The 23,318-nt window shown below is 41.1% G+C and overlaps 1 protein-coding gene and 2 long non-coding RNA genes across 4 annotated transcripts in view; all 3 read left to right on the plus strand.

Annotated features, from left to right (window-relative positions):
• Positions 1-23,318, plus strand: part of LOC138968461 (inverted formin-2-like) — a 114,472-nt gene that overhangs the window by 36,251 nt on the left and 54,903 nt on the right.
• LOC138968073 (uncharacterized) lies at positions 2,855-5,700 on the plus strand. Its single transcript, XR_011456083.1, has 3 exons — positions 2,855-2,892; positions 4,111-4,224; positions 5,639-5,700. It is a non-coding gene; the product is annotated as an uncharacterized lncRNA (long non-coding RNA).
• On the plus strand, positions 15,254-19,074 carry LOC138968446 (uncharacterized). 2 transcript variants are annotated; one of them, XR_011456197.1, is made up of 5 exons: positions 15,254-15,534; positions 16,024-16,117; positions 16,439-16,519; positions 17,700-17,746; positions 18,485-19,074. It is a non-coding gene; the product is annotated as an uncharacterized lncRNA (long non-coding RNA). The 2 variants fall into 2 exon arrangements; XR_011456196.1 differs by having other exon boundaries at positions 15,256-15,530; positions 18,485-18,665.

Below are 23,318 nucleotides of genomic sequence, written 5' to 3' on the forward strand. Positions count from 1 at the left end.
CTCGATTCCGAGCGCAAGTGCGTTACCACTCGGCCACCCAGTCCCATGGGGTTCATGGTCATGGCAACAGCCTTAATAATATTATATCATGTATAATATTACATTTCAGCATATGTGAATTACATGTCATCATACCAAACTGTCATACATTTTTATTCCCACATCATTCTGATTGATCACAACCAAACCTACTATCAGTGGACACATCCAAATACAAGCGCCTGTTCTTGACAACTTGCGACTGATCTAAAAATAAAAACCAGTGCAATTTCCTCGGTCTGGCTTTGCCACGACACTCACGGTTTGGCCTGTAGGTAAAATGTACAATGTATTTTCTGAATTGTGCACAAAAGCTTTTTTCTTTTTTCTTTTTTTTTAACATAACAATGTTTAATGTCATTGTTTGTTTAAAAGACCATGGTCACATTTGTAAAAAAAATGTTAAATTAGAAAATAAATAACATTTTGGTTCATGATTTTTCCTACACCTGTGCTGAAAAAAAGAAATAAAAATATCGGTATATAAGTCACTCAAGTACAGCAATGCATGAATGGCTCGGTTTGAGTTTGTTGCGGTTGACCCTGCACATATCGACCTATGATGTTTTTGTTCTACAATTTTGCCGTCACCCCTCCCTGACGTATTCCACAACTTCCTGTGTTGCTCAGTGATTTTGTTAGAATTCAAATTCTTGTGACACACTTCTTCTTGTTCATTTCCTGTGCCTGTGATTTGTTTGAGCACATTGTGAGGTATTTCACCACAGACTACAAACGGCGACTTCCTGTCACGTGTTCGCCCATGAACAAAAATTTCTCCTCCTGCACGCTACTTACCCGTCGCCAAAGACGACCCGCTGGTGCGGCTCGTCAATAAATTCCTCTTGTGCAGCGGGTTGAAAGTATACCCTGATCCCTCGGAGATATACATCCACTCCGGTCTGAACGACCTCACGTGACATGTTATATGGTAGAAGAGCATGCTGTCGCTTATTCTCCTTCTGAAGATGAGGTATACCCTCAGTTCGGTTAGACTGAAACGATGCTGAAGCAGTGGAATTTGTGTGTGGTTTGTTTCAGAGCAAAATGTTATTTTATCCTAACAAACAAGAAGATATTCTCACGCACCGCCTTGTTCAAGATATCCACTAGTTGACAATGATGTGTGCTAAATAAATAAACAATGAAACGAACAAAGGAATGAACGACCGAACGAAAGAACAAATGAACCAAAGAACGGACGGACGGACGGACGCGGGACTGACGGACGGACCGACGGGCAGACTGATTGAGGGACGGACCGATCGATGGACGGACGGAGGGACGGGTGGGTGGGGGCGGGAGGGGGGGGTGTTACGCGGGTAACCCCTCCTAATCCGGTCCTGCAGGGTATTCCTTCAACCCTCTGCACAAGAGGAATCTATTGATACAGACTGAAGGACGGACGGACTGACGGACGGACTGATGGACTGACAGACAGACTGTCGGACGGACGTACGGACGGACATACGGACGGACTAAAAGGACGAAGGAACGAATGAACGAAGGAAATAACGAAGGAACGAAAGAGCGAACGAACCACTGAACCCACGAATGAACGAACAAACGAACGAACGAACGAGCAAACAAACAAACAAACAAACAAATAAACAAGCAAACAATAAACAATATGTGCAATCTGGCGCATTTTCAGGGCATTTGTCAAACGTTTGGAGGAGGTCCACAGTTAGGCCAGGGTGGGGGGTTTGTCCCACCAACAGGAACCTCCCCCCCCCCCCCCTCTCCCCTGTAGTCGGCCCTGCACAAGAGGAATTTATTGATACGGACTGAAGGAAGAACGGATTGACTGACGGACCGACGGACGGACGGACTGACGGACGTACTGAAGGACTGTCGGACGGACTGTCGAACGAACGAACAAACGAACGAACCGTCGCTGACGCGGGAACCGCGAACGAACGAACAAACGAACGAACAAACGAACGAACAAACAGACGAACAAATTAGCAAATGAATACATACATTCGCAGAAAGAAAAAGGCAAAAGGTACAAAGGAACCTTTTATTCTGATAGTTTTATATTTTTAGTCGCTGCACTGAGCTAAGGGACATCACTCCCGCCACCTGCGTGTATTCGTGGCGATGGTGTGCGTGGTACTGTGATCCGTTAAAGTACGCTATCTCGCTCAGTACCGCCGAGTTCAGCACTAGAGGTTTCTGTCGGGGTTACCCCACCCTTAGCTCTTGGTCAGGGACCTTACCTGGGAGCACAGGTAGCAGAGGTTTTAACGCGCCCCTTACCCGCGTGATGAACCCATATGAGCACATAGGGTATTTACTAGTCAACAGTGCCACCTGTTAACCACCCCGCTCTGATAGGAACACCGCCAGTTGGTCCAGGACAACTTATTCGTCCGGGCAAGCCCGACTTATATCGCTGCAATCCCTTATATCTAAGGGACGCCCCCTATCCTCAAAGCTGAAAGTTGTGCCGTCCCCGATGTGTCCCTGTGGAGAAGCAGAGCAGGACACCCACCATGCACATCCTACAAGACTGCGGGAACTTCCAGTTCCAGTTGTTGAGAAGGAAGATGTGGCCGGAGCCGACTCCCATCCAGGATAAGCTGTACGGCACGGCGGCGTCCCTGCAGATGACCACTACATTTCTCAATTGGACTGGTCTCCACGTGTAGCGGCAAGAAGAAGAAGAAGAAGACTCCCGCCACCTTATCTGTATGACAAGGTCAAGGATTCACTTTTTTTACACTGCCATTGATGCCAAGAACGGAGCAGCCAGGGGAGGCAGTAAAGGGTCATTTCAATTTTCATCCAGGAATGGCACTAGCGAGCCAAACCGATGATCTTTCGACCCCATGGAGACAGCTGGTGAAGGTAATACTATTTTTATTCCTTCATTTGTTGACGACAGAGTGCAACGTTTCTAAAATATGATCGGTGATAACAGAGCAGCAGGAATATACGTGCCCTTGAGGACTTTGTCACTTTCACGGTACCAGTAAAGTCGATCGAACCCCCCCCCCCCCCCCTTTTTATCACCTAAACAAATCTGAAAAAATCAGGTCTTGAAAGGAGGAAGTCTTGAGATGAGAGTAAATATAGAGAGGTTGTGGACAGACAAATCTGAGAAAACAGGGTCTTAAAAGGGAGGGAGTCTTTAATCAGGGGATATTAAAAGTGTTGTTCCACTGTACGTACTACTTCTGATTCCTTGCGACTAAATTATTTGAGTTTCACTTTCACTCGGAAGCCCAAAAAGAGGGGATACTGTTTGATGTTACTGTAAAGACTTACAGTAACACTGTTCTCTCCGATTGCAAGTGTTTGTACTTTGCAACAGATTGTATCCTGAAATTTAGCACTCCATGTGTTAACATTTCCACTTCCAGGTCTGTAGTGTGCAAACGTGTTGTCACTGTTACAGCTGAAATGAACTAACAAGAATACTAGTCTGATGTACATAAAATATGGGAGAGGTTTGGGGTCGGGGGTGGATGGCAAGCATAACATTGATAGATACTATAGTTTTGCAGTGGTTTGCTCTCTTGTACTATGAGTGTTAACAGCAATTGTTTATAATTTGTTACTCAACTTACTGTAAGGACTATTCGCTTTTCTCAGCAACTGCAAACAATTGTGACTTAATTGCAACAGCTCTTCCTTAAACATTGGGACACTTCTTTTGTTGTTTTAATGGCTATAGTGTAGAAACTAGAAATGCTGAGATTCATTGATAAAGTCATGAACAACAGCAACAACAAAAACAAGAATATGTTTTGAATTCTGATAGCTAGTGAAACTGACAGCTTGATTAGAATTATGTAGTTTTTGCAATTGCTGACTGAGTTGCATCCTTTGGTTTTACCTTGCATTGATTATCACCTTTGCTGACAATTGACTCATTGAGTGCAGTATTGAGTAACTTATAGTTATTTTATTTCAAGTTAACTTCTGCATGATGTTAATCCCACTCAAACTTTGTCAAAGTAAGGTATCATTATTTATGAATCAATAATGTGAAGTTAAAGATACAAATTAATGAGACAGTTTGTGTATTTTTCTGTACACTCTTCTTGCTATTTACTGTTTCAGTGCTGAACCATTTGCTTGAATTCTTGATCAGATGATGACAGAGTGACACCTGGTGGTACCCAATAAAACTGCCTTTGCTGCTATAACTACAAGCAATTTCTACAATTCAGAACAGTAAGTGCATGAGGTTCCATTTTAAGCTGTCAAGAGTAAATCTCAGGAATAGATTAGAAGATTTAGTTATGTCACAGTATGTCTTGCTTTCTTGACTTTTCTCACTCTCTTGTCAGACTCAGAGAGTGCATGATTGTACATTTTTTTACAGTAATTTTTAATGTTCCTAATTGGGCAAAAAATGTGTCATAATCTTAGTGTTTAGGATAACTATATGGCAGAGAGAATCATGGAAATGATTGGGCGGTGGGGGTGTGTCGCTGGTGTGCAAGAGGGAGGGGGGTAGGTGGGTGTGGAGAGAGTAGTGATGGTAGTCAACTACTAACTGAAAGATTACTCAATACTGATTGCATACATTTAGTGTTTATTGATTTGGAGGGTGGGGGAGGAAGGCAAGCAGTATTATTACATGTGTATGGGTATACTAGTTGTGCATGTTTCAAATGGGGGTGGAGGTTGGCATGGCAAGCAATAGCTCAGTCGGTATAGTGGCCTTGAAACAGGTGGTGGGGATTTATTTCTCAGAATTAACGTTGTGCAGACTCTGCTTGGTTTCTGAATAGCTTATTAAGCCTGTGACTGTTTGCATACATAAAGATCTCAATTTCACAGTTTCAGGGCTTGGAATTAATGGAAACATCAACACACATGTAGGAAAAACTCAAAAAAAGGAGGGGGGGGGGGAGTTTGGTCCCATGGTAGTGTCTGAATGAAAGCAATCTGACTTTTTGAGTCACTTGAGAAAAAGTGACTCTATGTAATCGGTCAGTGTTAGTCTGTCCGGCCGGCCGTCCGTAGACACCACCTTAACGTTGGACTTTTCTCGGAAACTATCAAAGCGATCGGGCTCATATTTTGTTTAGTCGTGACCTCCAATGACCTCTACACTTTAACGATGGTTTCGTTGACCTTTGACCTTTTTCAAGGTCACAGGTCAGCGTCAAAGGAAAAATTAGACATTTTATATCTTTGACAAAGTTCATCGGATGTGATTGAAACTTTGTAGGATTATTCTTTACATCAAAGTATTTACATCTGTAGCCTTTTACGAACGTTATCAGAAAAACAAGGGAGATAACTAGCCTTTTCTGTTCGGCAACACACAACTTAACGTTGGGCTTTTCTCGGAAACTATAAAAGTGACCGGGCTCAAATTTTATGTGAACGTGACTCATTGTGTTGTGAATAGCAATTTCTTCCTGTCCATCTGATGCCTCATATAATATTCAGAACTGCGAAAGTGACTCGATCGAGCGTTTGCTCTTCTTGTTAAGAGGGTAATCTCGCAGGACTATAATTTCATATAGATCTGTATTCTTACATTGGTAGTTGACTAGTGTTGTTGTGGTTTTGTACTAGTGAGGAATGTCATCTATGTCATGTGATTTCTTGCTTCTTCTTTTTGTGTGTGCAGCTAAAGATGTTGGACCTTGCCTACAGCCTAGTTTTCCATCTCCAACACTGTGGCTTTACCCTGAGACACTACAGAAAACACAGCCTTTTCTGCTGCTGAAAGGTAAACATTAGGTTAAATTTGTGTTTGTTTTGATTTGTATGTTTTCCTTTTGTAGTCTATGGCAGGAGATTTGTGCAGGTGTACAAATGGTAGAGGTGTCAGAGGAAATGTCCACTTGTTACTTGTCTCTATATCAGTATATGTATCACAAATACACATCAAATGTACCACATGAACAATTTCAAGCACTTTTCTGACAGGGGTAGGGTCAGCTATGTAAGAATCATGTCTTACTCTGTTCATGCAAAAATAAGGTTCTGCATTTGAATGAGTTTGAATCAGGCACCTGTGTTTTTGCTCTTGTTTGTGCCCTCTTGTGAACTGTTAACTTATGAACAACCACCCCAGCAAGCAACTCTTTACTGTTCTGAGCACAACGGAAGGGCGCGTGGTCTGGGCATATTGATGGTAAACACATCTCATGCACAAGTACAGGCCTGAAAGTGGCGAGTATTTTCAATTACTCGCCATGGCGAGTAAAAAACATGTAAATGGTGAGTAGAAATGTTAATCTACTCGCCACATGCGAGTAAAGTTGATAAAACAAATGGTTGGTTTGACGAGTAAAGTTTCAGTAAATTATGAGAAGTACTAGCAGTGCCCCATTTTGTGGACTTTCAGTGCTGAAGTATGATTGTGTGGAGTGATCATTTTGTATTCTGTCATTCAGATTGCCACTTGCTTTCTTTTACATATATTTACAAGTTGGTGGCTGATTTGTGTGTGTGTGTGTTGCAGCACACAGGTCCATGAATAAAAGAACCCAGCTGGTATTCTTCATTCATGGAAAATGAAAGGAAATTTATCAGCCAGGATTCGTCACTCACTCTGCTAAGGGGGAACCCCAGTCAGTCCTACAGTGGATGAACAGCTTGGAGGGAAAGGTAACTACTGCAGCACTTTAGAAGGAGTCTATGTCGACCAAAAGTGGCTGTATTCCCTGTATGTTAATTTCCCGTACAGGGAATACTTCCGTTAGACGCCATGGAGTTACTTCAAGCTTACGAGAGTGAAAGTGAAAGCGATTCAATGGACGAGAGTACCAGCGAGGAAAACATAATACCAGGCTGTTGGGGGTGGGGGTGTAGATGTTTCTTTAACTAAATCCTTTTGGATAAACCGTCGAAGCATGTTTTGCTTGACTGGATGCCGCACCCGAATTCAGGATTTTAAATAGATTCTCCTATCTAACCGCAGTCTAGTCACGCGCTTGGCGCAAGATAGTACAGTATCATACTTCTCTACAGAAAATCCAACTGTATTCCCAATACACAGGGAAAACGCCTATGGGGAATACACCTTCGTTTGGTCGACATAGACCCCTTCAACCTTATAATATGTGTAGAATATTATGCTTTTGCTTAATGCTTGTTACATGTGACGAAGACAGAAATGTTAATCATTCCCTTCGTGCAAATCATAAAAAGAACAATAGTGATCTGATGTACTGTAGATCAATCGAGGAAAAGGTGTGTTTGACCTAGAAGAAACTGGTTTTGAAAGTGCTGAGGATGGATGGAACATTGAGGCAATATCATTTACTACATTGAACCTGGGTTTCAAACTGAAGTGCTTTTTTATGCTTCTTGTTGTTATATATGGTCTCGCTTGACTCCTGTGTTCAAGAGACTGTAAACAACCATAAACAATCTTGTGTTGTTGTTATGTGGTGGTGGTTTTGCTGTTGTCTAGCATCGAACCGTAATTGGCTTTATCAAATGCACCAGAAACGAGCTTGAGTTTGTCGGATTAGTGAACTGTTTGAAAAACTTTAATGTATTTGTGGTTGTTATTATTTCTATATTGTGTTCTTCTTTTTCTCAGGTGGGCTGTCTTCTGAAACATATGAATCTGGAGCGTCACATCTTTCTTCCTGAGACATCCCCTCTTGAGAATGGTGTGGCGTGTGGCTGAATGGAAACCTGGCAGTGTCCTATTTTTCAAAGCTTCGATGCGCGAAGTTGGGGATTTCAGCAGAGAATTTATTGATTGATTAATTAGTTAGTTATTTAAGCTCACCTCACTCCTTGGTGTTATTTAGGGTGATGGGGGGTGAGGGGGTGGTGTTGGCCTGGATCTTGTTAGTGAACTTTCTTTCTGGCAACTCGCATCAGAAATTCCAGTTTTGCTTTCAAGGCAATAGACGGTTTTTGAAAATAATTCTGTTAGGATTATCAGCAGTCCGGAGGTGTAAAAAACCCTGTACCGCAGTCAGGTTTTTCAAAACATCTCGAGCACGCTCTACGCTTCTGACGGGCTGTATCCCACAATCGGGACAAACGACCAACTTGGATGCGTATGCCATGCGCACAATATGATACCCCTTGCTTTTAAAAATCAGCGGTCACGAGTTCATCAGAGTTCAGAATTTGTTGTGTAAAAGATAGCCGCTGTCAGCAAGCCATTCGTGGCTCAGGTGATTGTATTTAATAAAAATGTTTAAAAAGGTTTCTTATGTAGCGCACGCCGCACAGCATACACATCACAGTCAGTCGCTTGTCCTGATCGCAGGATAGCGTGAAACATGCTCCGGGAGACTGCCGATAATCCTGACATAGTTATTTCAAGAAATTGTGTATTGGTACAGCATGTTATGCACTTACTAAGATAGCTATTTGTAAATATTTGGTAGATATTTATGGTGATGTCCCGAATTGCTCCCTCCCAATGTGCCCCATCCCATATGGTCCCCATTTATTCTTGCATTTTGCTGTGAGTAACATAACGTGCGCAAAAACCAAAGGCATTTGTCTGAAGCGCATTTCCAAAAAGCATAGTTGCCATTTGTTTTTTTAAATCTGAATCCGTGACTGTTGTTCTTGAATACTCTTTTGTTTATGTTTCCAAAAATGCTGATTTAAAGGGGAAGGATAGTTGAAACTGTAACCGTTTACATTTTGCTCCCAGATTTGCAGTTGTTGTTTTTACTAGGAGTTTGGACGGGCGCGGTGTTCTAGTGGATAAGACATCGGCCTCCTATTCGGAAGGTCATGAATCCAAATCACGGCCGCCTGGTAGGTTAAAGGTGGAGAATTTTCTGATCTCCCAGGTCATTGCTTATGTGCAGACCTGCTAGTGCCTTATCCTCCTTCGTGTGTACACGCAAGCACAAGACCAAGTGCGCACGGAAAAGATCCTGTAACCCATGTCAGAGTTTGGTGGGTTATAGAAACACAAAAATACCCTGCATGCTTCCCCCGAAAGCGGCGTATGGCTGCCTGAATCGTGGGGTAAAAACGGTCATACACGTAAAAACCCACTCGTGCAAATTTGTGAGTGAACGTGGGAGTTTCAGCCCATAAGTGAAGAAGAAGAAGAACTATGAGTTTTACTCTTTAAAAAAAATGATTTTCAAATTCGAAGATTGCCACAACAGTAGTCTATCTCATCCGACTTGAACCCTTCAGACTCCCTGTACTTGCAGTTTAACCTTTGCCGTGCTTCCTGGGTTCACCTGTACCCAGAGACACACTAAAATCATTGTAACTCTGGAACCATTAAAGGTATCGTTTTGAAATTTTAAGTATCTCTCACACACCTAATTTGCTCTCTGTCTGCAAATTTTTAGTGTGTACATGACAAAACATTAAAATTAATTGATTATGATAATTTACATAAACACTACCGATGGCGCGGGTTCACACAAACCCATACTTTTAAAGAGTAGTAGTGATTGTAACTATCCCTCTGCCGACGGCGCGGGTTCTGCTACACCCATAATTACCAAAGCGGCGGAACAGTGTCTGTCTGCCTGTTTGTCTCCAAGAGACTGTCTGTCTCTCTGTCTGTCTGTCCGTATCTCTCTGTCTGTCTGTCTGTTGTCAGTTGCTCTGTCTGTTTGTCTGTCTGTCTATCTGTCTATCCGTCTATCTGTCTATCCGTGTATCTGTCTGTCTATCTGACTGTCTGTCTCTCTCTCTCTCTCTCTGTCTCTCTCTCTCTGTCTCTCTCTCTCTGTCTCTCTCTCTGTCTCTCTCTTTCTCTGTCTCTCTCTCTTAGTCTCTCTCTCTTAGTCTCTCTCTCTGTCTCTCTTTCTTAGTCTCTCTCTTTCTTAGTCTCTCTCTTTCTTAGTCTCTCTCTCTCTTTCTTAGTCTCTCTTAGTCTCTCTCTCTCTCTTTCTTAGTCTCTCTCTCTCTCTTTCTTAGTCTCTCTCTCTTTCTTAGTCTCTCTCTCTCTCTAGCTCTTTCTTAGTCTCTCTCTCTCTCTCTTTCTTAGTCTCTCTCTCTCTCTTTCTTAGTCTCTCTCTCTCTTTCTTAGTCTCTCTCTCTCTCTTTCTTAGTCTCTCTCTCTCTTTCTTAGTCTCTCTCTCTCTTTCTTAATCTCTCTCTCTCTTTCTTAGTCTCTCTCTCTCTCTCTTTCTTAGTCTCTCTCTCTCTTTCTTAGTCTCTCTCTCTCTCTTTCTTAGTCTCTCTCTCTCTTTCTTAGTCTCTCTCTCTCTGTCTTAGTCTCTCTCTCTCTCTTTCTTAGTCTCTCTCTCTCTCTCTTAGTCTCTCTCTCTCTCTTTCTTAGTCTCTCTCTCTCTCTCTTAGTCTCTCTCTCTTTCTTAGACTCTCTTTCTCTCTCTCTTTCTTAGTCTCTCTCTCTCTCTTTTAGTCTCTCTCTCTCTCTTTCTTAGTCTCTCTCTCTCTCTCTTTCTTAGTCTCTCTCTCTTTCTTAGTCTCTCTCTCTCTCTTTCTTTGTCTCTCTCTCTCTTTCTTAGTCTCTCTCTCTCTCTTTCTTAGTCTCTCTCTCTTTTTTAGTCTCTCTCTCTCTCTCTTTCTTAGTCTCTCTCTCTCTTTCTTCGTCTCTCTCTCTCTCTTTATTTGTCTCTCTCTCTATCTTTCTTAGTCTCTCTCTCTCTCTTAGTCTCTCTCTCTCTCTTTCTTAGTCTCTCTCTCTTTCTTAGTCTCTCTCTCTTTCTTAGTCTCTCTTTCTCTTTCTTAGTCTCTCTCTCTTTCTTAGTCTCTCTCTCTCTCTTTCTTAGTCTCTCTCTCTTTCTTAGTCCCTCTCTCTCTCTCTGTCTTAGTCCTTGTCTCTCTCTCTCTTTCTTAGTCTCTCTCTCTCTTTCTTAGTCTCTCTCTCTCTCTCTTTCTTAGTCTCTCTCTCTCTCTTTCTTAGTCTCTCTCTCTCTCTCTTTCTTAGTCTCTCTCTCTCTTTCTTAGTCTCTCTCTCTCTTTCTTAGTCTCTCTCTCTCTTTCTTAATCTCTCTCTCTTTCTTAGTCTCTCTATCTCTCTTTTTCTTAGTCTCTCTCTCTCTTTCTTAGTCTCTCTCTCTCTCTTTCTTAGTCTCTCTCTCTCTTTCTTAGTCTCTCTCTCTCTTTTTCTTAGTCTCTCTCTCTCTCTCTTTCTTAGTCTCTCTCTCTCTCTCTCTATCTCTCTTTCTTAGTCTCTCAGTCTCTCTCAGTCTCTCCCTCCCCCTCTCCCTCCCCCTCTCCCTCCCCTGCAAGAGGTCGGTGAAGGGAGAAACTCGATGCACCCACTGAAGTAGCGCTGTGGGTTTCCCTGAACCCACCCCGTCGTTAGAGAAATAAACGGTAAAAACCCTCTTTCAAATGTATGGGTTCAGACAAACCCGCATCGTCGTTAGAGGAATAAACGGTAAAAACCCTCTTTCAAATGTATGGGTTCAGACAAACCCGCATCGTCGTTAGAGGAATAAACGGTAAAAACCCTCTTTCAAATGTATGGGTTCAGACAAACCCGCATCGTCGGGAGTGTGTAGTCAAAAGCGGCATCCGGCAAAGGTTAAACTAATATTTTGTCTGAGAATAGTTTTCAAATGCAAGGTCCTTCAGAAAAACTGCGAGGTAAAAATCTGGAGTGCTAAAATCGTGTTGGTGTGCCTACCACTCAGTGCCAAACCACTTACCCCCAAGTGTGGAATAGATGTTTGAAAAAGCATAAAAGTCAGACCATTACATAAACAAACTTGAAACTGTGTGCACTCTTCTTCCCATATATCTAAAGCCAATGTACATCAAATATGGAGTCATTTGCTAAAAACAAATGTAGGAGTTATTTGCATTTTGGTGGGTTGCATTTTGGGTGGTCACCGTATGTTATAAGGACAGCCCTAAAGGTATGATTATATCATGTACATACTTGTTAACATGCCACCAGATTGGCCGCAATAATCTAGCCGGTTGAACAGCATTCGGTTGGAAAATGAAAGTCTTTACAAAGCTCTCTTCTTCTATTTGTGTGGGTTAATAAATAGGATTTAACATAACAATGTGGTACTGGTTTGGGTATTGTTCAAAGTGATTACTCAACTTCTGTGAATTGTACCTTCGTGGAGATCATGCTACGCACTGGGTAATTCAAGCACAGAAAATAATATTTCTTAATAATTTGGCCTTATACATGTACTCCGTGACTGTATTTGCATATGGTGAAAATGAGAAGATGTAAGATTTGTGAAATAGGACTTCGTATTTGGTTTTGTCACAATGAATTTGTTGTTTCTCTCTGTGTGTGTGTGTGTTTGTGTGTGTGTGTGTGTGTGTGTGTGTGTGTGTGTGAGTGTATGTTTGTGTGTGTGCGTGTATGTGTGTGTGTGTTTGTGTGTGTGTGTATGTGTGTGTGTGTATGTGTGTGTGTGTGTGTGGGTATGAGTGTGTCTGCTTGTGAGTGCGTGCGTTTTTGTGTTTGTATGTTTGTTTGCCTGTGTGTCTGTATGTCTGTCTCTCGGTTTTGGTGTATCTGTTAAATAAATGTTTGTGTACAAAATAGAGAGACAGTTTTATAATAAATTACCTCTTGTAATTTGAAAAAAGAAGGACGAAGAGTATGTGCTTTGTGGGTGGCGTGGGGTCAGGAAGGGAGATGGATGGGGGGGGGGGGGGGGGGGGGTAGACACGAGAGGTCAACTGTGACAAAGCAGGAGATAGAGAAGGCACGAAGAGGCAATGACAAGACTTGCACATATTCACTTTCACAGAAGACGCTAACTAAAAGTGAATAGATAAGATGTTTTTCATTTTTATTTCATTTCATTTTCATTACTTTATTGTCCCATCGTTGGGTAATTCGGGTCGCTTCCTCCCAGTGGAAAGCTAGCAGCAACGGAGTCGCGCTACCCAGGTGTCTGCGTGTTTGGGTGTATTCAGCCACCTGCACTTATGGCAGAATGACCAAGGTCTTTTACGTGCCATTGTGATGACACGGGGGTGGGACATGGCTTCCGTCTCTGGGTCTGCACATAAAGTTGACCCGTGTCCGTCCCGGCCCGAATTCGAACCTGCGACCTTTCGATCACAAGTCCAGTGCTCTACCAACTGAGCTACCGGGCCCCCCGTCATTTTGCGTCATTGTTATTATCACGTGAGCAACAGGACGCTTCACTGCATGAAAACAACAACGCATGAAGAAACAAAGGCCTCATTTTATGCAGGATATTATTGAGTTATACACAGCTAGCGGACGAGGTGGCGTGTTGTGTCAACGAGCGAGATTATGCCTGTCCGAGGAGTTTAGGGTTATAATGAACCATCCTAGCAGTAACAAAAACAAAAAATTAAAGCCAAGCTCATGTCGAAGTCAGAAAGACAGACAGATAGACAAACAAGTCGCGTAAGGCGAAAATACAATATTCAAGACTCAAAGACTCAAAGACTCAAGACTCAAAATGTTTACTGTCCTCATAAAAACAAGGAAAATTGCCTTACAGTGTCAGGCGATCACAGACATAAAAACATCACATGTATTAAGAATTAAACGATTGCACTTAAAACTAATAACTCTAGCCCGCTTCATATTTGCTGTAAACTCAGAATTAGAATTGCATTAAAACACATTTATCCCCCCCTCTGCTTCTTTTTCTCTGTAAACTTGTAGGGCTAGTTATTTTTCGGTAACTTACCCAACAACCAAAATCACTTACCCAACAACGGGCCTGAATCCTCGATAGCTCACGGGTAGGGACTGTACACATTGTGGATCTACTTTTTGCGACTCAAAAGTTCAGAACACTCTAACGTACAAAATATACATTTCTGGAGCAAACAATACAACCATACCGCATTTAAACCAGCAACTACGGGCTTGAACACATGAATCTCAATATCAAATCCATGAGTTTGGTTGTTTTCTGAATTCAGATCTGCCGTGCACAATCGTTTATCGCTAGCAAGATTCCAAGGAAAAGTAACTCTCATACTTTGTCTAGCGACACGAGTAGTTCCCCTTCCAGATTTCGGCTGCACCGACAAGACTGCAATCCGACGGTCAGTTTTCAACAATATTTCATTTTATAAACAGATCACACGCAATCAATTGCAAACATTTAATCAACTTGAAGAACATGCAGCGGTTTCATACACTATTTTGCCCCAGAAAACTAAACTTCATACAGTTTTTAGCGTTGGAACACGGGTGTAAAACTTCGTCTGCTAGTCACATTCGAGGAAAGAACATTTCCTGAGCGATACCAAAACATGAACAGAACACACACTATCTGCCTTTACCGCCACAGCAGAATGACAACATAACTGTATACTTGATTTTAGTTCAAAACATGGAAACTGACAAGAAGTGTGAACAAATTTGAATGATTTGCACGGAACTATACAACCGCGCATTAATCGATCGCCTGCGCAGGTAGACTGGTTGGGTGAATATGATTTGATCAAACTTTCGCACAAAAACTCCTCTTTTCTTTGAATAACTGAAGAAAGGAGGGATAAAGAGGTTACATACCTCGTCTCAGTGATTATCAAAAATAATGGTCTCAGTTCGCGGTCATGAAAAAGCTCGCTGAAGCTCGCATTTTTCATGATCCGCTAACTTCGACCATTATTTTTGATAATCACTGAGACTCGGCATGTAACCTCTACGTAACATCCTGAGCGTCTCTCGCAGCACTCACACTTACAGACACACACACACACACACACACACGCACACACACACACACACACACTCTCTCTCTCTCTCTCTCACTCGCCATCTCTCTCTATCTCAGTTTAACTAAAAACAATAAAATATATTCAGATTGAGTGGGTAATAATGGCACACAGGCATGATTTAAAAGGTCATGGATAGATAACACATGCGCGTGTATCAAGACCAAGAGCATTCTACAAAACTCGTACGCACCCGCACACACACTTGTACACAAACACATACATACACACAGTCACACGAGTCAAGTAGCTGTCGAACTCACAGAATGAAACTGAACGCAATGCCATTTTTCAGCAAGACCGTATACTCATAGCATCGTCAGTCCACCGCTCATGGCAAAGGCAGTGAAATTGACAAGAAGAGCGGGGTAGTAGTTGCGCTAAGAAGGATAGCACGCTTTTCTGTACCTCTCTTTGTTTTAACTTTCTGAGCGTGTTTTTAATCCAAACATATCATATCTATATGTTTTTGGAATCAGGAACCGACAAGGAATAAGATGAAAGTGTTTTTAAATTGATTTGGACAATTTAATTTTGATAATAATCCCAGCGAAGCTGGAGGTATCCCGTGAACGCTATTCACGACTTTTTTCCGTGACCTTTCGGATTTCATGGGGGCTGCCATTTTGTTCTCATCTCCTCCGTGTGTTCCGGTCTGAAACCGGTTTAAAACACCACTAGGCGGAAACCCCAAAACAATGACGGCCGCCTTTTTCGAAATAACATTTTCAGAGATTGTACACAAAAACAACGCCCGAACGGAAAGACAGAATGTGTCTTTCGCTAGATTGCAAGTCAGGCTTTTCACTTTTCCGATGAAGACAACCGCTGAGAGTGAAGAAACGACGCTGTTCGACTTCAAAATCTCCAGTCGCAGACGACCTTCGCTTTCGCAGTACAGTCTATAGGCAGGTGCAATGTTACTCATTTTGATCAGCTCGTTTACGTATATTTTTTGCATTCAGATCAATTAGAATGATTGGAATCAAAGCAGGAATAACTTCGGCATGCAAATGCATTTATTTGGCGAAATCAGTACAGCAGTAAGCTAGATTTTTTCCCTTCAGTTTGTTTGCGTGACTGAATTTTGTCTTCAAGAATGTACCACTTGCTTGATTTTGATTGTTTGTCATTGGCACGAAATGCATCTTGCAAAATATCAATTTGTTGAATGAAAACGGAATAAGTGACGTTCTAACATTTATCTGCTTGCAAAAACAATCGCAAGGATAGATCTATCTGCTTCATTGACAGACAGATTTTCATTGAATTTAAAAAGCATGACTCGGTTTGCAGGCTCTCCGATTATATCTATCTAGTGTTTGTGTTCTTAGATTTATTGGCCATGTGGGCTGTTTACGATCATAACACAGTGTTGGTTTGTGCTGGTGCAATCTGCAGATCAAAGGGGATTGACCACATGGTGATGCAGTGATCAATGCAACTTGTGTTCACCACTCAATGCCTTCTACCAATCTCAATGGCAAAACGAAAGGTACAGTAACATGCTTGTGATTTCACATTATGTAATGTCTCTGGCGATCAACATAGTTTTTAACTCTAGTCTAACTGATCATGCTTATTACTATTAGTATTCAATTACATACGATATATTCTCCGCCCCAGCTCCACCCTCACCCCATAGCACTGCCAATCAGCCTCTACACTACAGTCCAACAACTACACCTCTAAAAGCCCCCCCCCCCCCCCCCCCCTACCCTCCGTGCAACAGGTCATAGGGAGTGCTCTAATTGTTCCAGAACATACCCGACCACACTCATACACAGGGTACTGACAAAGGAACTTTTTTTTTCAGTCTCCATCAGGGCTGTCACCTAATATATGCAGACAGGTGTAACGGACGTTTTAGCAGCCACTGTACCACACATGTCATAAGGTAAATATAGGTATGTTAGTATATTTACAAACTGTTCACTCTGTTGGTTTTTCTTGCAGCATTTATTCAGAAACTCTGTAAATTGTGGCAATTACATATGCAGACGTTCAACTTATTATTGAAGAAATAGAATCAAAATTGGTTTATTAAGTATTTGAATTTTGATCATGTGATCAGAGAAACAGTTTCTTGAACAGCTAAGCTACAGGTGAAGTACAAGGACAACAACATAAACAGGTGACTGGAGACTCAGGCATTGGTTTTTTTTTTAAATATGCACAGCAATGTTTACTCAGTACTAGGGGGGGGGGTGGATTTAAAGTGTTCTTTTGGCTTCCAGAGAGGTGCTACGCCTGTTAAGATGGAAATGAAATAGAATAGTTGATGGTGAGGGTTATCACAAAACAGCAAGGATAATGTTGCTTGCCTGTATTTTCAGTTTGAGTTTTAAAAAAAATTAAATACTAGTTTTCTGATTAGCTATAATTCACGTGAGAATATTATAAGATGCTACCTTTTTTTAATTTTTTTTTATAAGATTAGCTCATTGAGTCTGACAGGAACATAATTGAGGAATGCTTATAATTTCTTGGCCAGCTAAAAAAAAATTAAAACCCTTGAAATGAAGTTTACGCAGGTTAGATGTGAGGATATCTTAATTGGGATAATGCATTTACCAGTAATTACAACGAGAGATTTACTTAGAAAAACTGAAGTCATTCATAAACAATAATTATGATTACAATCACAGAGTAAGGGGAAACATGGCCTTTGGTCTGGAACAGTAGCTGGAATGGTCTACTTGTCAAACCTGCCTGAATGTGCTTTTTTATTTTTGTATACCTAGTGTGAACGACGTTTAGGTATTTGCAGACTAATTATTGTATTGCTGTTGTTTGTTTGTGAGTTATGTTATGGTGTGTCCTAAATTGGTCGGAATTTGTTGTGTAACAGTATGTTCTCATTTGTAATTTGTTTCTCCATGACCCCAGAGGAACAGACTTCATATTAAAACCTTGAGACCCTGAAAATACTTGCATACTAAAAAAAAAAATTTTTATTGGGGATAGGCAAGCTCTTGAATTCTTCAAGCCTTGAGAAACTTTCCAGTCTGATATACATGTACCAGAAAAAAGTGTGATCCTAACAATAACATGAATACTTAATTCAATATGTGCAGGAGCTACTTCGGCAGACCCATATGGCTAGTATCACAATGCAGGGAAGGTGAGTTCATTGATTTATGTTTCTTCCACCTTTTCTGTGTTTGATGTCAGCCGTGATTACCCAATGAGAACTTCAAAACATGTTGCTGACTTGCGAAAACCCAACCATGACATCTGATGTAGTTGTGTAGCCCATCTAGAGGATAGAACATCTAATTTCGTGATAGCATAGCAATGTTGTGTACCTGACTAAATCTCTGCACATCACAGTGAAGTCTTACTTTATGATCATATGATTCAATACCCCCCCCCCCTCCCCCCGACTAAACAACGAAGAGCAGGCACTACACACTCACATAACTACCAACTCCACAATGTCATTTCAGAATCAAGCAATCAGGAGAATGAAAGGATTCACCAGTGCTCCGCCACTCGGTTGGATAGCCATCACTATGCACAACAAAATCCATTATTGAGGGTTTCTTGGTCGTTTCTGAAGCTAGGGCTTGGAAGCTTCACATACAAATATTCCTAAGAAAAATCCTTGTCCTTGAGTAAGATTCCCAGTGAATGGGGCCGAAAACAACAAAAATGAATACTATTTTTTTTTAAATCAAAACATTGTTAAATTTGTTATCTTACTCATTGTGAAAGTCTGACCAAATCTGCGACACTGAGGCAAACAAGTTGGGGTGGGCCTTTAACTAAATACTCTGAAACCAGCAGCTGCTTTAAGTAATTGTATGTGTGTTGTCATTATGTACTGCTTGCACTAAATGCATTTTCTTTATCTCCTCAGAATCGAGCCACCCAGAGAAAGACCATTGACATGCAGGGCGCATAGTAAAACATATAGAATTATGGCGTGCAAGTCGGTCGACAGGTGCCAGCCATTATCATCATAACAAGCAATGCAGATCATAGTTCCTTATGTTTTATGTTGTGCACAAGTCCCCAGATCTGCTTTAATTTTAATGTAGAATTTCATTATCAGATAATTTGAAACATTTTGTTTAATTAAATTGTAAATACGTCCAAGTCAATTTGCAGCATTTTTGAGTCACTTGAGAAAAAGTGACTATGTAATCGGTCAGTGTTAGTCTGTCCGGCCGGCCGGCCGGCCGTCCGTAGACACCACCTTAACGTTGGACTTTTCTCGGAAACTATCAAAGCGATCGGGCTCATATTTTGTTTAGTCGTGACCTCCAATGACCTCTACACTTTAACGATGGTTTCGTTGACCTTTGACCTTTTTCCAGGTCACAGGTCAGCGTCAAAGGAAAAATTAGACATTTTATATCTTTGACAAAGTTCATCGGATGTGATTGAAACTTTGTAGGATTATTCTTTACATCATTGATCAAAGTATTTACATCTGTAGCCTTTTACGAACGTTATCAGAAAAACAAGGGAGATAACTAGCCTTTTCTGTTCGGCAACACACAACTTAACGTTGGGCTTTTCTCGGAAACTATAAAAGTGACCGGGCTCAAATTTTATGTGAACGTGACTCATTGTGTTGTGAATAGCAATTTCTTCCTGTCCATCTGATGCCTCATATAATATTCAGAACTGCGAAAGTGACTCGATCGAGCGTTTGCTCTTCTTGTTTCTTTATTGTTCTTCTATATACCCTTAAAACTAACACATAGTAAAAACAAGAAATGTTTGTTCAAGGGAGATCATCTAAAGCTTTTTTTTTAAATCTGTAAAATTGCATAGTGACATCCTCCAAAAATAAAATGTCTCAAGAATAAAGGTATCTACACGGGTTGTCTACCTATTTCTTGATAGCTTTGCTTTTAAGTATAACTTTTTTTCTCAGAATATTTTTTTTAATAAGTTTTATTCAAGGGAGGCAATAACAAATATTTACAAAAATGTGTCCAATTGTGTGCTTACAAATATTAACATTTCTTGTAGCCCCAAGAAGTGTGTTTTGTCTTGTAACTATTGTGATTTGAGAGCTTTAGCACTGAATGCTTTGCATCCTAGTGTGAATAGCATTGTAAAGCTTGCCTCTTGCTAATTTAGAGCAGTAGAATAGAAAGCAGCCTAATAATAATAATAATAATAATAATAATAATAACGGGCATTTATAAAGCGCCTTATCAGAAGTTCAAAGCGCGTGACCTACTCCACAATCTTCTTTCATATTCTGTGCATACTCCTTGACAAGAGAACCACGAGATTTGTTTTTATTCCGATGTTGCCTTTTCTATTCAATTAAATACTTAAATCCTACGTGCAACACAAACCTTTTTTGTGTTGGTTTGTTTGTTTATTTTTATATTTTGTAAGTATAGACCGTACTAGAGACCAGTCTTTCACCGCCGTATGATTGATCTGGAAATCTCCGTTAAGCAGTTCAATAACATAATTAGTACATGGCTAAAGCATTTTTGCTACTCCACTCAAAAATGTCTAACTACGCACTCGTACTCTCTCCCTAACATAACACTTGTTCATGCAAAATTGTTTGCGGATCAGTAAAATTTGCGTGAAATATTGAATTGCGAATTTTTTTTAATTTTTGTTGTTGAAAATTACGTCATCTTCAAAATAGATGAGTGTTTACTGAAGCGATAAACTATTTATACAAGTTAATAAGAATGGTTTGTAAGATCAAATACAAACCAGCAATACAACTGCTGTCGATAGATTACCCCCCTTGACTTCTCTGTCTGTTGGGTCAAACTACGCCAGACATTTCTCTTCTAGTGGCTCCATAGCATGAGATACAGGCTCCGAGGCAGAAACTGCTTCGTTCTGAACTTGAATACATCGGTTCCTCTCAGTTACAATGCAACAGGCAATCAAGCCTGTGAGTGTTGCATACTGTATCAAGTTCTGGTGTATTAGCGATCAAAAAGTTTACGAGGTAGTTGCAGAATCGATGTTTGTACGTACCTTTCTGGTCAGTTATCAGGAGATAAAAATTAAAAACAAATGACATGTATGCAACATAAGAGGCTAAAAGGCTAAGAAACTTGATGCCTCATCTGTCTCGGTTGCTAGTCTTCATCGTTCATACTCATAGCATATAGCAATACCATTTGTTGTGTAGAATCAATATGTTATTTTTTTCTGAAATAAAATATTCACGAAGAGGGTTCGATTCTGATCGAGTGAATGAATATATGTGTCAAAAGCTGAATAAAACAATGCGTTTGTCTTTGACTGGTGAAGCAGAGCTGAAGCTTTTTGTGCTGGATGTAAGCTTAGTTGGTTTATCACACACACACACACACACACACACACACACACACACACACAACCCTGATGTTTGTCAAAAATGTTGCATGTTCCTGCTTCACAAATGCCTGCACAAAAGCACACGGATGTACACGTACCTACCTACATACCCAGGGCCGGACTAGGCGAAGAGGAGGGGGGGGGGGGGTGGTTGCCAGTGGTTGCCCAGGGGGATGACCCCCCTGGCGGCAGGGGCGGATCAGTTCATTTTATGGGTGGGGTTTTTTCAAAAGTATATTGTGAAGATAAGGGTGCGAAGCGCCGAGCCGACGGCGCGAAGCGCCGAGCTTGCTAGGGGGGTCCGGGGGCATGCCCCCCCGGAAAATTTTGAAAAAAAGGATGCAAAATGGTGCAATCTGGTGCATTCTGAGGATGATCATTACCAGTTTCAGGCAGCAGATTTTGTCACTGATTAATACCCCAAAAATTGAAACTCAATGTAAAATAAAGAAATGCATACCTCATTCAATATTCCCAGCGAAGCTGGAGGTATCCCGTGAACGCTATACTGTAATCGATTTGAGAAATGTGCACACCGAATAATACATGATAAAGAAGGATTCGTTGTGCCCGGCTACGTGCTACAGTTGGAGATGGAAGTTCACCAAATCTGCCGTGTGCTGACAAAACCGAGTAAGTCCATTTTTTTCAAAAATGATATTTTTTGTTCATCAAAGCTTAGAAATTAAGGCGCACCTTATGTGTAAATTGTGACTTTGTGAAATAAATAGATAAGGAGATATAAAAAAGTAAGTCCACACCTTAAAAACTGTTTAAAGTACATCTGCCATGTGCTGACAAAACCGAGTAAGTCCATTTTTTCCCAAAAATGATATCTTTTTGTTCATCAAAACTAAAAAATCAAGAAGCAGCCTGTGTGTAAATTTTGACTTTGTAAAATAAATAGATGAGGAGATATAGAAAAGTAAGTCCACAACTTCAAACATTTCTCAAAAAAAATTACATGTCAATTTGCTGGTAAAACCAAGTAAGTCCATCCACCAATCACAAGAACCTTTATGACGCTATAACCAATCAGAATGCAATGTTTTTGCCAGTATGACGTCAGTCAATCCGAATATTCTTGCGGCATTTTACTTGTTAGTAGGGGTGCTAGTTTTGGTGCAAGCATGGCTGTTAAAGAAGAAGTGTTGTCAAGATAAATGACAAAACAGTGAAAATAACGTTAACATTACGAATTTGCACAAGATGGAGAGAGAGAGAGAGAGAGAGAGAGAGAGAGAGAGAGAGAGAGAGAGAGAGAGAGAGAGAGAGAGAGACTAAACAGGGAGAGAGTGAGAGAGGGGAAGGGAAAGAAATCAGGGTCGACGGGGGGGGGGGGGGGGGGGGGGGGGATGGAGGGAGAGAGAGAAATAAAGGGAAAGAGGAATTAGGGAGGGAGGAAGAGAGTAAGAGGGAGAGAGATAGCGAGAGAGGTAGGGAGGGATAGCAAGAGAGATGGAGGGAGGAAAAGAGAGAGATAGGGAGGGATAGAGGGAGGGAGAGAGAGAGAGAGACAAGGATCGTCAGGTGAATTATATATAGATAGAGAAGAAAAATGTTTAAAATAAAACGTCATAAGGTGACGTCATTATGTCTCGCCTTATCGAAAGAGGTCATTTGTGTGTTCTAAACTTTAAATGACGTCATTTGTGAGTTCTAAACATAAAATGACGTATTTTCTGTATAGGTCGTCTGACAAGAATTTTAAAACTATCATTATAGGAAAATTGGGAACCCCTTGGACTTACTTGGTTTTGTCAAAACATTCATGCACACTTAAAAAGTTGTTTTTGGTTGTGGACTTACTTGTTCATATCTGCTTATCTAAGCACTCTAAAAAGTAGAAATTAGCACACAAGATGCGCATTGATTTCTTCTTTTTGATGAACAAAAAATATAATTTTGAAAAAAAAATGACTTACCAAAGCGGAAGGTCGTGGGTTTGAATCCCGGCCGCACCTGACGGGTAATTAAGGTGAAGATTTTTCCGATATCCCAGGTCAACTTACGTGCAGGCCTGCTGGTGCCTTATCACCCTTCGTGTGTACACGCAAGCACAAGACCAAATGCGCACGGAAAAGATCGTGCAGTCCAAAGCAGAGTTCGGTGGGTTATAGAAACACGAAAATACCCAGCATGCTTTCACCGAAAACGGCGTATGGCTGCCTAAATGGTTTTGTAAAAACGGTCATCCACGTACAAATCCACTCGTGCAAAAGCACACGTGTACGTGGGAGCTTCAGCCCACGAACGCAAAAGAAGAAGAAGAAGAACGCCTTCACAAAAATTGCGTCCTCGCTGTTAAAACCCGTCAATCGGGACAGTGAATGTTTCCGTACCATGTCCACACGGCACCTGAATTGCTTAATATCAAT

This window comes from Littorina saxatilis, linkage group LG6, assembly GCF_037325665.1.
Source record: "Littorina saxatilis isolate snail1 linkage group LG6, US_GU_Lsax_2.0, whole genome shotgun sequence".
Classification (NCBI taxonomy): Eukaryota; Metazoa; Mollusca; class Gastropoda; order Littorinimorpha; family Littorinidae; genus Littorina; species Littorina saxatilis.